Source organism: Pseudopodoces humilis, chromosome 2 (genome assembly GCF_049639895.1).
Source record: "Pseudopodoces humilis isolate 2021_Gansu_Grassland_sample_001 chromosome 2, ASM4963989v1, whole genome shotgun sequence".
Lineage (NCBI taxonomy): Eukaryota > Metazoa > Chordata > Aves > Passeriformes > Paridae > Pseudopodoces > Pseudopodoces humilis.
In genome coordinates this window covers 37,638,910-37,651,322 of record NC_142201.1, presented here as the reverse complement: position 1 = coordinate 37,651,322, position 12,413 = coordinate 37,638,910, and the positions used below count along the sequence as shown (strand labels likewise).

Genomic DNA, 12,413 nt, shown 5'->3' with positions numbered 1-12,413 from the left:
TGTGTGGATTTACTCTATGAAACAACCCATTAAGTGTAGGACTGACTTCTGTAAGACGCAGCTGTGCTTCAGCACAGTTTGCTAGTTGGCCACTGGCTTTTCATTTGAAGGCATTTCTTTGTGACACTGTAGCCTTTTCAAAAACTTTGACTAAAAATATATACGCAGTCATACATACACTTAAAATGTACATTGCAAGCAATTTTTCTCAGAAGGAAAAGGGACCTGCTAATTTTCCTCTCTCACTGTGTGAAATGTGGTTTTCTGCAGAGAGAAGAGAGAAAAGTAAACACAAGACAGAATATTGCTAAAACTGGTTAATTGAAGTTGTTATGAATTCTGCCCATTTAAGTATTTTCCGGGAAAGGCCTAAAGCTTCTCTTGATTTACTGTGTTTGACCCTTAATGTCAGTTCATTTGTGATTTATTCTTTCATTAATACTATCTAACATAGTCAAAAATTGTAGGCTGTCCACCCAAGTTATCTCTGTGATAATTGTACTATTTTCCCCCTGTAATTGTGTAGCAGCTCATTCACTTCCTAAATATAGCATTTGAAGTATCTTAAAAGAGCTGTGTATTAACAGACAGTTGCTTGCTTTTATCTTAATTAAGCTGCAGTTGTCCAGTTAGTTTTCTCACTCTTTTCCTGCAAAAATTTTGCAACAGTATTTTTTGCAACAAGGTAGTTGGGAAATGGGCATCTGTAGAGAATTAACTGCATTTTATTTTTCATGCTTGCAAGCATGATAACTAAAAGAAAGGAGCATTGATTATTGGTTTATTTTTTTATTTTTTTAATACTGGATCTATTTTTTTCCTGTCCTTATGGATATTGAATGTCTCTTTCTCTTTTTTCATCTGCTTCACTAAAAGTCGTGTATCTTGAGAGCTTGAAGTCAGTTCTATGATTTAATTCCATTGTTCTCTATTCAAGTCAAATGACAGAGTAAGAATGAAAACCATAAAAACAATTTTAATTTCAATAAATATATCATAAATATATATGAATTTTTAAGATTAGTTATAATAATTAGTTATAATAAGAAAACTAAATGTAAATATTTTAACATTAATGACAATAATTCTACCTTTTTGGCTTTCTGAAAATATGCTTAATGATGCTGGCAGTGCTCTCCTGTTGAGATCCTGGCAGTGAAATAGGTAATTTTCAGGTGAAATAATTTGACTGAGTGATCTGTTGGTCAAAATTTTCAAAAGAAGTATCTATGGGGAAAAAGGGCTTAATTGACATTGGCTTTCACTGAACTTTGACCTCCAAACAAGAAGAGATCACTAAGGTGTTCAAGGAGTGCAAAAGGCACATATGTGGATTTAGGACAAAGTGTGATAGACAGCTGCTGTAATGAAGGAACAAGAGATTCTGCATTCCAGGCTTGAAAAAAAAATCCCAATGGAAACTTTCATTTAAAAATGGAAAGCAGTATCTTGTTTTATTTCTATGAACGATTTTGTGTAAGACATTGGGAAGATATTTCAGTCTACTCACAGTGTATTTTTTTTCCCCTGGACTTCTTGGATTTTTGCCATGCATTGTGTTTCATTAAAGAATGTTTTCTGTTCATCTGTACCTTTTTTTTTTAGATTTAGATACTTTTTTTCTTTATAGCAATGGAAACTAAGAGAATTGGCACATCCCACATAGATTTTGATAATCCCAGATTCCCTTAACTATTAGTCATGTAATCTCAGCAAGAGAAAGAAAATATAGGGAAAAAAAAAAAGAACAGTGAAAAAAGTGGGTTTTTTGTAACCTTAAATGTATCAGGGGTATATAAAAGTTGCATTAAAAATTTTAGAGAATTAAAAACAGGTCAAAAAGAGCAAAATTAAATAATCATTATCTATAAAGTGTTATAAATTATAATTTCTCAGTCTATATTTTACTCTTCTGAAGGTAGATGATATGGGGAACTTTGTTTTTAGACTGTAATTTCCTTGATTTTCCCCACTCATTGGAATAACAAGCTGTTTCATGGGTGCTGCTCAGCATGTGGGGAGAGCTGAGAGGCTGCCAAAAAGAATATTACACCATGGTCTTATATTTCTTAGCTGCTCCAGGAGATGAAGGCAAGAGAAGGCTTCATATTGACATGCTGAGTAGTAAAGGGAAAGTCTACATGCTGAAATGGTGTTATAAAGACAGAGCAATTAGAAATTTTCTCAGTTACATCAATCAGGCTGTCTATACCGTCAGTAGTTCCTGCTATATATAAGGTGAGAGAAGATAGCAAGAAAAAATTAGGAATAAAAACACATTAGGTACTTTCCAAAAATTACTCTCCCTACAAAAGTCTTTTGAGGATGATGAGTGATTCTAGGCATCTTCATTCATATAAAGCGAAGAATTCCTTCTACACTTTGATTCCCAAGAGTGCTGCTTTTTTTTTTTAGCTTGCTACATGACTTTTAACTGTAGATGTAATACTTTCATTTTTTTCACAGTGAAAATCTGTTACTTTTAAGAACACACTGTACAGTAAGACCAGTGTCAGAGATAAAGGAAAAGACATAGCAAAAAATCATTTTGGTTTGAAGTAAAGAGTTACTGTATTTTTGTCAGGATTGAGAGAAAAGACAAACCACTATTCTCTTTAAAATGCACATCACTCACTTGAGTTTCCCCTTCAGTTACAAAGCAGATTTAAAAATAGTTTTAGTAAAAAAGCCTTCAGGAAGATAATTGAAAATAAAAAGAGTAGGTTTTGAGAATAATAGATGAGAGGGGTTTTTAAAAATAATCTTGTTTTCCTCACCCTTGGTGAATGCAGCCATTCAATGGCAGATTTCCAAAGCCAGATAAATGAAAAATCTTCTTACTGATATTATCTTTTAGTATTTAAATATATTTTCTATAATTGCTTTTATTTATTTGCCACTTGGAGAAAATGAAGCTATTTCTTTATTGGTGAAATTCTTGCTTACACTTGTACTCTAGCATTGGCTAACTGAAAAATGAAGGGATTTTGTGATTCTGTACTTAAGAAGATTTCTGTTGTTTTTGAAAAGGCCCTTAAGCCCCATTTTCAAAATACTAAATAGTTAGTTCAAAAGTTGTGTGGCATATTGTGTTGTATGAAAGTTTACTGACAGCAGTAGCTTTGCTGCTTCTTCTCTATTTAAAACTATTAGATTTTGATTGACCTAATGGAATAGCAGCAGCGTCCAGTGCATTCTTAAAGATTCCTTCTGGTGAACTAAGACATGGAATCAATCCCTCGTGTTCTGTAATGCTATTGCCAGTCTGGCAAGATACCATCTCCTGAAGCCTGAAAGCAAAGGTCAGTGATGACTCCAAAGAGCAGGGCCATTGGCCAGTGCTTGCTGCAAAGACTTAATCCTTTTCTGGAGCATCTCGTGTGTCCTATTGCCTGATATACAGTTTATGGTGCTCTGAAACATCTCATTGCATACAAATTCTTGTATCAACTGCTGTAGATTCCAGTGATACAACATGGAGAACATACACAGAAGGAAAGAGAAGCACACGTGGAAGAATTGTATCTGTGCAGTGACAAGAGTGGATGGAACCTAGATAAAAATAATTTGCTAAATACCTGCCTAAAACCAGCAACTAAGCAACTGCCTTCTGAACTTCGTGAAGTCTTACATGACTGATGGAAAATGTGACATAAAATAATCAGCTTGTAAAAAATTTTGGGCTGGGTCACTACCTACTATGGCTTCATATAAACCTTTGAATGACATCATTCAGTATATGTTTAAGATTTTTAAATTTATACAAACTGTAATGTGGTAATCATGATATTTTCATCTCTACAAAAGATAAGTCCTGACAGTTGGGTATGATGCCTTTAAAGGGTAGAAGGACTGCTGGTGGCATGTGTCACATCATGAGAACTAGTTCTGTTCTATTAGCACTGGAACCTCATTGAGTGTAGTTTTATAACCTTACAGTTCTGGTCCTTTTGTTCTAAGTGCAGTTATTAAGGACTTTGGGGTCTCTCTCTAGTATGATATTGCCAAAACTGTTAAACAAAAAAAATTCCTATATCTAGTAGATGCTTATAGAAAAGCATTGCTTCTAAAGCCTATGGCTTGTTGCCTTAAGGGGAGTAAGTAAGGTGAGATGATAGTAGAAGTTACTACTTCAATAATTCACTGCACTTTCTACATGACAGGATGGGGTCAAAGCAGAAAAGTGTAAACAATCCTAAGGTAAAATCTAGGTTACTACCCCCGCTACTAGCTCTTTACTGCAGCCCCTTATTATGCAAATTGTGCTGTTTAATTGAAGTGTAAATTACTCTAATGTACATCATCTCTGAATTTGGCATGCTGTTTTCATTCATTTTGCATGACCCCTGCATTCTGAAGGAGGTCTTAATTAAAGCACTATAGTCGACAGCCTGGCAGCAAGTAGCATTATTAGCTGGTGTAACAAGAACAGAACACAAATTCAAATCATGTGTCACATCTCTGGCTTTCATCTCATCAACTTTGAGATCGAGCTCCTTTCTACATCTGTGTGCTTCAAGCAGAGAAGCACTCTTGCTATGCTATTACTTTAATAGTGGATGAGCTGGCATAACAGTATTTGTTATACAATTTGGAATACTCTTACATGCTGGACTGACACACTGCATTCCATTGTTGTCTGTTGAAGTCTAAGGAAAAATAAATAAATAAATAGTTGCATCCCAGTCTAGATTTGTGTATCAATAGTTTAGATCACTGATTTTAAACGGCTTCTCTGATTCAGGCTCTGTTTGAGCCTTTTTCTCTTAATTGAAGCAGGATCCTCTGGAATCTGTCTTTGTTAAGAAAGCTTCCAAATTTTAAATTTTAATTTTTCTGAGGGTTTTTTGAAATCAGAAAGTGTTCAGGAGCTCAGCACTCCAGTTTTTCTCTGTAGAGAAAGGTACTTGTTTGTGACCCACCTACAGCACTTCTTATTGTTGTTTTTACCTTATGCTGTTGTATTTTTGGGAGACATCAAGTAGGGACAGAGGAACTAAGGGAAGAACATTTCATTTCTTCAGTGAACACTTACTTGCAGTGCTTATAACTCAGTAGTAAAAAAATGTTCCATAAAGTACTTTGTTTCTGCATAAGTGCTCTCTTAATCTATCCTGGTAGAAGCAGGGTGTGTTAGAAGATGTCTGTTTCTGAGATGTAGATGATATTCTAAGAGTGAGGTAATTCTGTAACAGGATTTTTTACTGTTCTGTATTTTCTCACTTGTTTTCATGGTGAGAATTCTGAGAAGCAGTAAAGAATTGAGGAAAAATAATATATCTGGTTTAGGGTGATACTTAGGAATGTATGCTATGGAATAAAAGACCAGTATAAAAAAGGAATCTTTAAACCATGGTATCAGTGGCCGGTAGAATAACAGCCATGGATGCCACCTCACCAATGAGAATAATTTGACATGCTCTTTTTCAATATAGCATGTTTTCATTAAAATATGTTTCATTTTATTCTCACCAGTATGAAAGGCAGTAAAAGACAAAAAAATCTGATGTCTAAATGAATATGCCAGAGGCTAGATAAATTATTTACATAAGATATATCTGATTATTCATATGTGTTATATTAATATGTAATTACTTATTATGAGCATGGTAGCTGTCTGCTACAGACCACCTGATCAAGAAAGGATGTAAAAGAAGCTTTACAGTCTTAGAGCTGAAGGAAGCCTCAAGGCTGGAGGCCTTGCTAATCACAGCCAGCTAACATGATTTTGCTTCTATAATGATCCATATGCCTATTGGAGTGTATTTGGAGGCACTGGCTTAGGTAAGGTTAATCTGAAGGGTAAGAATGTTAGCGTACAAAAGGCACAAATCTGTAAAATAGCAGATTTACTGCTCAGGGAAGAATGTGTTTTTCTAATGGCTGTAAGCACTGACCACATGAAAGATACCTCATTTTTTGTCAGTGCTTCTGAAATGCTACCACCACCTCTGGACACATTACAAACTTCTTTTTGTGTGTGATGTTGTCTTCCTCATTATTGTTCTCTTGATTGTAATTCTCTTTCTGGCAAAGACTTTCATTTGTGAAAGATGTCTGTGAAAGACCTTGAAGACCAGGACTGCCTTCTTTCTGACAGCTAGCTATCTTCTGTACATAATGTCTTCCATATCCCAGTCTTGATTAATTTTCTTTACCTTTATCTGCCCATTTCAGTTGGTGTGACTCCCATTTGCTCCTCTAAAAGTCAGTATTAAGTGATTGTTAGAGTATCTTTTGACACAGTTGGCCTTCTTTTCAGGCACACCTGCTTTTTTCAAATTGTTTGAACTTGATTTCTTTAGCAGAGCAGGTAACATACAGAATGCAAACTGTGGGGGGAAAAAAGTCATATTTACCTATTGTTTATATAATATAAAAGTCTCAATATTGAAATTACTATCCAGAAAAACAGTATGTGAGAAATAATAGTTTTGCCTAATACTGTGTGTGAGTTTGGGTTAAATATTCAATGTTTGTTCTATTTGTATTCCAGTGAGACTTATAACTGTAGATGATGAGTATATTTTAGAAGAATTCACCTATACATTAATATATATTCCCCTATATATTAATATTTTTAATAGATCACTGTCTTAAATTAGCAAGCCAAATTATGCTTTATACAACTGAAAGAACATGGTTAGTATTCAAAATGTTCAGGCATAAGTGGATTCTTGCAAGTGCTATACTTTGCTACAGGCTGGCAATTTTAGAATGTTTACCAGTAGTGGATTGCTGTAATTATCATAATTGCTATTACCTAATCAAGGACTGGACTGACACTCATTCATGCTAGACTTCCTCTAAGTCTTTTTTCTGGTCTGCCTCTTTCATTTGATTAGATAATGAGCTGCACATAGACCCACAACACATCAAGGCCTCTGATGGATGGTATGTGCTTGTAGAGCCTAGAAAACAAATATATTGTTGTCAGTGCTGGACAGAGAAACTGCACACTCTTAAGCAGTAAATCCTGACAGTCAGAGATTTGAAGTTTTTTTTAGTTTTTGCTGAAGGATGGCTAACATACATTAAATATACTTGCTTTTGATATAATAAACTAATCTGTAAGGAGATAGAATATAAGTGATGCATTCCAGTCTGTCCAGAAGATATAGCAAATTAAAATTAATAATAATTTTTAAAGTAGCTTAGATTTTTGCTGCTCCAAATTGTCATCCTATTTTGGTTCACTTCAGAAAGTGATGTCTGACCAAAAGTGAGGATTTATGAACGTCTTGAGTTCTTGCAGAGATTTGGGAATAATTCACACTGACGAAAAAATTATTCATTGCAATGTGCAAGGGTAATTGTAAGAAGGAATGCTTTTGCAATGCGTACAACATGAGACACAGATGCAAGTTAATTTTGCATTTGTGGAACAACACAGCTATTTAAAATGAAAGTACCTTTAAGTACCTTCTCTCTTGACTTTGGTACATCAAGTATTCTTAGTTTAATCACAGTAACAGGAGATATTCCAAAAGAATCTCTGTTGGAAAAAAGAAGCCATAGAGATATGTGCAAGTGTTTATGTGAGAGCTGATTAGATTTCACAGCTTGTTTACTAGAACAGATATCTCCTGTAAAGTCATGAAGTTGTACAGTGCAGCAAAAACTGAGATTAAAGTCCCTATTGTCCAAAATATTTACTCATCACCATAAGAAATGTATGTATATTGAAACATTAGTGCATGAGTCAGCTTGCATTTGGAAATGCAGAACTGACTTGTGTGTGCACAACAGAGTCAAGTCATCATGTTGAATAGGTGCTAGCTATTGTAAACACAGAAGAATGTTCTGGATGAGGTTCACCCTGAATTTATCTAGACATAAAAATACATTTCAGCCTTTGGTTTTGGTGGAATGATAGTATTTCTAAATCAGAATTGATTTCCCCATTTCTTCTATGTTTCTGTGCTACTATAAGATGAACTGTCATAATTCATGCTTCATACTACTGTCCTTAAAAGAATTACTATCAGGCTAACCTTTAGATGCCTGCATTTGCATTCTACGAATCATAGCAATTTACAAAATTATTTACCCCAAATATAATGTCTTACTACGGTATAAATAAAGGTAATAGAAGTCTGCTGGAGCAAGGAACCTTTGCTGTTGATACACAGATAAGAGTCCTTTTCCTGAATACTTGTCATTTGTAGAGTGTTTTGAGCTTCCTTGGCAGTGACATCTATCCCCATAAGTTAAACAGTTCTATGGGTTGCCCCAAGGCACTGAAACCTGCTTGTCTAAAATGGGATTGATAGAACAGCCACTTTTGCCCTGTGCCAGCTAGTACTCTCTCCAAACAATTCCCGATAATAGTTCAGGAGTCAGTGTGGGTTAGTTACTGGTCCCAGTAGGCGGTCTGGATGAAGCTGCCTTCATGGAAGACACTTGGATAGCACAGATGCCATTTCTTCCCTCCCAATTGGCTTCAGTGCCAGGGAACTGTCCCAATCCCATTTAATTCACAAAGAAAGAGGCATTTATCAAACACTGTACTGTGGTTATTCTCATGAAGACTGAATTTCTCTCTGCACTGAGGTTAGTGTGGTACCTAGGAAGCCTTCAGGAAAAGATGAAAGAGTTTCCAGCACACGATGTCAAAGACCCACTGCTTACTCTGAACCTGTTACTTGCTCTGTGCCTTCTTCAAGGCAGCAACTTGTGTAAAATAGGTGGATCAGTTCTGACCCAAAATTGATTTTGTATAGTGTGACAGATGATTAATATGTTCCAGGCTGATTGAAGAATTTGGTTTTTTTCTTATTTTGTGCTTATGAAAATTTTTACTTAGAAATATCTGAAAGATCCTGAAAATTCAAATAAAACCAATTTTTAAACTTAAAACTGTTAAGAACTGCAGGTACTCAGATTTTTGGTGAATACCATGATGTGTTTTGCTAGGATCTGCTTTTTGGAAAGGAAGCCTGAACTTGATAGAATAATTTTAGAGGTCCAACTTTCTGCGGTAAAAATAGCACAGCACCCTTTTTTCTTTACTGGATTTAATCCTGACCAGGTTATAACCTAAACAATGATTACTTCATTATCTGTTTCATAATTTCTTGTTTGAGGAGTTCCTTATTTTTCTGCAAGTATTTTGGTGTTCTGTACTTATGTTACAAAATGAGTTATTCCACTCCCATGGTAACTGCGTATCTGTAATGTATTTGAAGCACATAGGGACAAAAATTAAAAATGTCTTTAAATTGTTAGGAAGAAAGGCAATAAAATGATAAGCCAACTTTATTTTTCTGGTAGCCCAAAATAGACCTGTATGTTTATGTCAATAGCTATGTTCTGCTTTATTAAATTCTGAAGTGCTGTTTGCCAACTTTGCATGAAGCCGACTGGTACATTAGAGATACAGGTATTTCTAAGAGTCAGAACACTATAAAGGTAATTTATTAAGTCATTTAATCTCATTTTCAAAGTATGTAAGCTTGTCTATCAAGAACAAAAGTCTATCTTTCTTTCAACAAACTTTTAGAAGTTAATACATTTAGAAAATGCTGAATTCAAATCAACATGACCTTGATATTTAAGCTGAACTTCTATTGTATTACTTTCAGAGGTTCCTTTTGTGTGATCAATATATGATTTATAAGGAAAAACCCCAGTATCTTGCAGAAGCATTTTCTTTTCTGATAAAACTAAAAAGTAAATTTGGTAAGTTGGTATTAAGTAAGAATATCTGTAAAAATATGTTCTTTAGAATTTTAGAAGTCCGTCAAACACCTATTTTAAAACTCAGCAACATTTTTTTTGTGGATAGTGTTTTAAAGTATTTTGTTCCCTGTGGTTTTATAAGCAATTGCATCCTTCCTTTGCATAGAAAAACTGAAATGACAGCATTGGCCCCTTGAGAGAGAAATGTTGGAATTGTTTCCCTACTTTTCCATGCTTTTAGAGATATTTGTGTGTTGTGAGACCTGAGTAGAGACCGGACTAAACTTTTTAAATGGAAACAAGGAACATAGAGAGAAGTGCAGTTGAGGGAAATACTGACTTTTGATCTCTCATTGAGAGTTTTTGCAGTTATCAATGAATAGTGGGAAACAGAGTTAACAAATAAAAGCCTAAATACTTCCTAAAATATTCATTAGTTATAAGTCTAAGTATTTATATGAAATCTTGGGCAATAACTCTAAGGTAAACTTGTTTTCTGCAATTTATGTCTGGATAAAACTTGTGCAAAGTCCAGGGACAGTTCAAAGTCAAGAAAAGTCATGTTGAAAGCTCATCTCCATACTGAGAAATTGCTAATAAAAGTCCTCTTCCCAGTCAAAATCTTTGTCCCAGAGTTTGTGGTTCTCTTTCTGAGACAGGGTTTCACAAAGAGGAACTAGAAATTGCCATGATACATTATGTCATTTTGTTTCCTGAATGCCACTAATGTACTTATTTTACAGGAACTGCTGAAGTTTTTCTAAGTAATAGGCCTGTGGGTTCAAATGTTCTGCCCTTTCCTTGCCACCTTAATTTGTCCAGTGCTCAGAATACTTTCAGGAGACAGCTTTGTCAGTTCTGTCAGTTCTGAAAATTATTTTATGGCATACTTGAAGTCAGATATTTGTCCATGTCTTTGTTCTTTTTAGTTTGTCATCTTAATCACACTTCATAAAGCCAATAAAGGAAGACATAACCCCAAAAATAAGTGCTTCTGATTAAATCATACTTTCAGTGAAATTTACCATTACCTCAGCTCTCCAGTTCTAAAATTTAAAGCATAGTGTTGGGTAAAACCAAGCAAAACAACTGTCTTACATTATACAGCTTTTCAGAAAGACGGATAAATACCAGATTCAAGAAGCTGCTGTTTCATAAACATAATAATCCTGGCTCAATCTGGTCCCTCTGAGACATAGAAGCAGAGAGGGGCAGGAAAATCATATAATAAACATTGCTGTTATTTGAGCCTTCGGATTTTTTTTGTTGTTGTTGTTTTGGATTTTTTTTTTGATTGTATGTTTGTTTGTTGGTTAGTGGGGTTTGTTTTCTCTCATGGGTCATAGTTGTGGTTTTAAAGAAACAGTATCTGAAGACATGCTGCTCCTAATTTTTTATAAAGTGCAATATGTGCACCCTTTCGTTCTCATATGTCCTATAATAAATAATTAGTATCTACTTTAGTTATTATAAATCAGTCATTGCCTAATTACTTGTTTCAAAATGACAGCACTTTAACAATGAATGCTTTTGGAAATTTGTAGGACAAAATATTGAGCATGAAACTGTTTCTGGTGGGGTCCCTTTATCAGTTTACTCAAGAATCTTTTACCAGCATTTTCTGCCTCATTGATGCAGGCCAGCATAGGAACAGTGTGCATGGAGTTTATTTGTTAATAACAACCCTTTGATTGTTTCTTCTCAATGTGAGAGTTGTCCATTTAGTAACTATGCTAGTACTGTGTATGTTTATAAAGCTGTGGAACCACACTCACAAAAAATCTTTCTTTCTAAGTGGTTTGTGAACCCAGTCTGTTATTCCCCACTAGGGACTTGTTTCCAAACATAAGGCAACGATTAAGAATAGACATTGAAGAGAAACCTGGAACATAACACCTTCTTTCAAATTTAGAGATTTCTTTTTAAGGAAATGACCTTAGACCTTGTTTGCAATGTGTGAAAGTGGCAACCTACCCCACCTAGCAACTTACAAACAGTGCTACTTATTGTTGTTGCCGGTAGATGGCATTCTTTATATTAACTAAATAACTATCAGTTTGAAAGTTTTTTGTCAGGCTTTTTGCTGTTGTTGTTCTGTTGTTTTGTTGGTGCTTTTTTTTTTTTTTTTTTTTTTTTTTAGGGAGGGAGGGTGGATGATAGACATTCTCTTTTCAGGATATTCATGGAAATCATACATGCCTGCTATTTTGAAGTGTGTGTTAGAATTCCTTACTTTAATTCAGCAAAGAGGTCTTATTGTTTGATTTTTTTTCTTTCCAAAATGAAAGTAATTATGGAATAATGTAATGATGCAATTTAACAGTAATTTTTACTTTTATTTTGGTGAGGAAGAGGAAAGGGTTTTCCTTTTCCTCTTTTGAAAGCTAGAGTATTTAATAGAGAGTTTAGAGTTAAATATTGTTGCTGCTTTCATTCTAGAAAACTTCTTTAAAGAATTTTTTTTCTCCCTTACTGCTTACTGTCTGCAACACCTACAGACTATGGATACAACCATTTCTTCTGTGTTAGATCTGTGGCAGAACTGAGAGAATAACTCAGTGACTCAAGACCAGGTTTAGTTTATAGCTCTTCAAGGGGTTGGTGGGGTTTTTTTTTTTTTCCTATTTGAATGCTTAACCCAAAGCCCAGTAAAATTAACAAGGAAATGTATATTGGCATCACAAATTTTGTGACTGTTTCAATGCATACTGAAATGAGGGCTGCTCTAAAAG

The 12,413-nt window shown here is 34.7% G+C and overlaps 1 protein-coding gene across 1 annotated transcript in view; it reads left to right on the top strand.

Annotated features, from left to right (window-relative positions):
* ITGBL1 (integrin subunit beta like 1) overlaps nt 1-12,413 on the top strand; it is a 125,408-nt gene that overhangs the window by 68,952 nt on the left and 44,043 nt on the right. The gene's annotated exons all lie outside the window — the stretch shown is intronic.